Source organism: Phycodurus eques, chromosome 19 (genome assembly GCF_024500275.1).
Source record: "Phycodurus eques isolate BA_2022a chromosome 19, UOR_Pequ_1.1, whole genome shotgun sequence".
In the NCBI taxonomy this organism is placed as follows: Eukaryota; Metazoa; Chordata; class Actinopteri; order Syngnathiformes; family Syngnathidae; genus Phycodurus; species Phycodurus eques.
Genome location: NC_084543.1, coordinates 12,475,283 through 12,480,000, shown reverse-complemented (window position 1 = coordinate 12,480,000; position 4,718 = coordinate 12,475,283).

The window sequence follows — 4,718 nt, the reverse complement described above, 5'->3', positions numbered from 1 at the left end:
TGAGCATGTTCAGCTCCAGGTTGTGTCGGCCGCACCACAGCTCCAGCCGCTCCGCTTCCTGTCGATATGCAGACTCGTCACCGTCCTTGATGAGGCCGATGACAGTGGTGTCATCTGCAAACTTCAGCAGTTTGACAGTCGGGTTCGCTGAGGTGCAGTCGTTCGTGTAGAGAGAGAAGAGCAGCGGAGAGAGGACAGAACCTTGGGGCGCCCCAGTGCTGATGCTGCGTGTGGATGAGGTGGACTCCCCCAGCCTCACCTGCTGTGTCCTGCCTGTCAGAAAGCTGTAAATCCACTGGCAGATGGCAGGCGAGACGCTGAACTGGAGAAGCTTGGAGGAAAGAAGTTCAGGGATGATGGTGTTGAGCGCTGAGCTGAAGTCCACAAACAGGATCCTCGTGTAGGTCCCTGCACTGCCGAGGTGTTCTAGGATGAAGTGCAGTCCCATGTTGACTGCATCATCCAGAGACCTGTTCGCTCAGTAGGTAAACTGCAGGGGGTCCAGCAGGGGACCTGAGACGCTCTTGAGGTGGTCCAGCACGAGACGTTCAAAGGACTTCATGACCACAGATGTCAAGGTGACAGGCCTGTAGTCATTTAGACCCGAGATTGCAGGTTTCTTGGGGACTGGAATGATGGTGGCGTGTTTGAAACAGGATGGAACTTCGCACAGTTCCAGAGATCTATTGAAGATCTGTGTGAAGACTGGCGCGAGCTGGTCCGCGCAGACTTTGAGGTAGGATGGGGACACAAGGTCCGGGCCTGCCGCTTTGTTAATCTTTTCTTGTTTGAAGATGCGTCTCACATCCTGTTCGTGGATGGTTAACGCAGAAGTCGGTGGTGTGATAGTGGTCGGTGGTGCGGCTGGGTGGGTGCGGGCTGTGAAAGTGTCCTTTTCAAATCTGCAGTAGAAGGTATTCAAGTCGTTGGCTAGTGCGCTATTGTTGTAATTGGTCAGCGATTGTAATGCATGCCAGACTCATTTAGACTGATCGTTAGCGCGAAACTGTTTTTCCAACTTTGCTGCATAATTCCTCTTTGCAATATTAATTTCTTTAGTCAGCAGGTTTCTAGCTCGATTATACAGGGCCCTGTCCCCCCTTTGATATGCGTCCTCCTTAGCTTGGCGAAGTTGCTTAAGTTTGGCAGTGAACCACGGCTTGTTGTTCTTGAATGTGCGAAATGACTTTGTTGGTACAAACACATCTTCACAGAAACTAATATAGGATGTGACAGTGTCCATATATATATATATATATATATATATATATATATATTCATTCTCATCCAGGCTGACACTCCAGTCTGTGCAGTCCAAACAGCTTTGAAGTTCTATCTTTGCTTCATTGGTCCACTTTTTCACTGTTTTCACTCTAGGCTTCACACATTTAAGTTCTTGCCAGTATGTTGGTATTAAGTGAATTAAGCAGTGATCAGACGAGCTCAGGGCTGCACGGGGCATGGCTTGGTATGTGTTATTTAGCGTAGTATAGCAGTGGTACCGTGGTCTATTGGTAAATTGAGTGTCACAACTTAAAAGCTAATGTCATACTGAGCCAAACAAGAGAAAAAGCAATAACATTTCCTCCTTGTAAATTCACACTGATGAAACACCGGAATTAGCAACTTGACGTTCCATAATGTTCCTCCTGGGCAGTTGAACAAGTGTGGGAAGTGAACCAGCAACGTTCCCATTACTTGAGAGCCACTTTCCACCCCTTAGCTTTGCGTGCCAGTCCTTGTGCATAATAAGCATGACCGCGGATGAAAGTTATGTACTTTCCACATCGAGCCTACAGGGAGCAGTGGAGCACTTTGATTTGCAAAAGTATGCTCCTACACAAGAGCTCCTCCGGAACGACGTGCGAGTGAGTGTGTTTGTGTGTGTGCGTGTCCTCGAAGATGAGCAGCAGCAGTTTGATGTCAGAATGACAGCATGATGTCAAACGTAGATGTGACAGCAAGAGAGAGAAAGCGATAAGGAGAGCAATACCATTTAACTTTTTTTTTGTTTTCATTACAGTTTTATAGTACTGTATATGAAAATAAATGGAATGGTCCATAAATGTGCTTGAGGGAAGGACTGTGTTGTGAGGGATGCATTGTCTGGTTTGTAGCACATTTAGGGATTCTTCATGTGCCATCTCTGCTTGCAGCTCACAAGCAGAGATGGCAGAAGTCGTCACATTTTGTACATAAATAGAAGTACAGACGCTTGTGTTAAAAAAAAAGACTGGTAAAGGTACACGTAGTAATTCAACTCATTTTCTTGAGTAAAAGTAAAAAGTACAGACAGACAAAAAGAATATATTTTTCACTGTCAACCAGTGGTGGTCCTATCTTTTGGATTTTGGGGGGCCGCACATATTGCACATACCAGAAACCACAACTGCCATGTGATTTTTAAGATTAGAGAGAGAGCTTTTGAACAACGGAAGCTGCTGATTTATAGGCTGGCACAAGACAATGCATTTGCCATGGATCATTCTTGGAGATGGCAACATCAAACAATTCTCTTGAAATGAAAGTCAGTAATGAAGTATTTGTACATTGTTAATTCCCACCCCTGCTTGCAAGTTTCTATAAGCACAAAAGCGTGCATCGATGCGGCACTGTTGTTAACGACAAGAGAACAGCTTGAAATTGATGGCAGGCCAGAGGATACGATGAAATGAGATATTCAACATTGCAGTTTACAGGGATGAAAAGAAGAGTGAGAAAGGAAAACAGCCAATGGCCGCTCGCAGCACTCATTCGGAAAAGAGCGGCGGCGTGCTTTTTGTTGGAAGTCAGATGCGAAGCCGGAGAGTCAACAGGCCCGCTAAGGGCGAACTCTTCGCCTCAGGAGGGGAACGCACCGTCTATCCCTCTTTGAAGACACCGGCATCTGCCTGCTCAGCTAGTTAGAAGAGTTTAGTGCGTGAGGCCATTTCGCTGAAATCAGCATAGAAATCTAAAACAGTTCGGAAACTAGTTTACTTATCGGAGAGTAATGGCCTTTACCCACCAGCAGGCCTGCAAGGAACCAATGCCTCATTCGAGCCCGAGCACAGGTGGTGCAAAGGTTCTCTTGGAATCGTTGATTATTATGACAAATTAATCGTCTTTCAAACAGGTTTGGCTGAGCATCCGATTAACCTGCAAATTCACTTTTTGTGACATTTTATTCAGTCATGTGGTCTGAGAGTTTGTCCACTGTAAAATGTGTGCCATAGTACACTACTAGACAGATGGGAGACTTGAAACTGCCAAGCTCTTTTGCCGATGGCATATATGTCAAACTCAGGCCCGGGGGCCAAATTTGGCCCACGATGCAATTATATTTGGCCCGCAAGACCATATCAAATGTGTATTAGAGCTGGCCTGCCAGTATCGAGCACATGCGCCACTAATATTACAAATCCCAGAATGTTTTGCTAGTGTATTGGCCCATCAGTCTAGACCGGCGAGCGCCCCTTCCCTTTCTGTCGCTGTCGTTAGCAACTATCCTACCAGTCTCCTCGGGCAAGTTTACACTTCCCCTTCCCAAAAATGGTCAAACAAAAGATGTAAAACGGTTAACTTCCAAGACGGGTGGGAGGCAGATTATCTGTTCACTAAAGTAAAAGACAGACCTGTTTGTCGTGTGCGGACCAACGTGGCTGTAACAAAGAATGTAACATAATTGAATTAATGTCTTTTTTTTTTTTTTTTTAATGCCCTTTATCAACTCCTAGGCAGGGACCATTAATAGTTCGAAGTTTGGATTTATATTAAAGGACATTCTTATTTTTTTGGGTTGTTTTGTTGTTGGCTTTTGAAAAAAGATTTACATAAAAAAAAAAATAGATTTGCAGTGTTTATGCAGGCGATGCATATAATCTGTAAACATTAGATCTAATCACGACTGCTACAACTATATGCTCATTTAACTTTTAGCTATTAAGATCCTTGCCATCATCTCATTGACAGATATTTTCCCATTAATTCAACCCATCCATCAACAATCCTACATTTTATATAAAATATACACATACTAAATATATTGCTAAAGTAGTAGCCCTCCGTATAAATTAAAAGTGAGCATTATTATTTGATTATGTTTTGATATATCTCTTATAATGTACAGTATTCCATGAGTGCAGTGGTTCTCAACTGGTGTAACCATGGGACCTGCCTTTTCCTATTGCAGCCAAATCGCGACCCACTTTTATAGAAGTCAAGAAAAATAAAAGATTTGTTCTTGTTGTTGAAAAAGAGCCAAAGGCTGAACCAGACTATATTTGTTTACTGAATAAACTAGCGACCTGTGCACAAGTAAGTAACATTTCCTGTTGCTTATCTAATATGTTCCATGTGGGAACTTGGTACACCTCTGTCCTGTAAAAATCAGAATATGAATACAAACAATGTAATTTTTTATTAGCGGTCTGCGACCAAAATGGTTCCGCAGCCCGAAACATTTGTATGCTATGACATCGGTAGTCTTCATTCACATCATGCACAATTTTTTTTCTTCCAACGAACATCACCTCTAACCACACCACAGATTGTATCAACCACCCAATAACAATTCACTGAAAGCCTTTTAGTGTTTAAGAGCAGCTCTGGAATAAAAAGTACTCCACTGCTGCACAGATGGTGGCTGCTGCAGGCACTACGTGTGTTCGATTTCAGCCCGTCACGACCCTTGTTACCCCGACGCCTTCACAGAATGGGAAGTAAGGTTATTATTACGG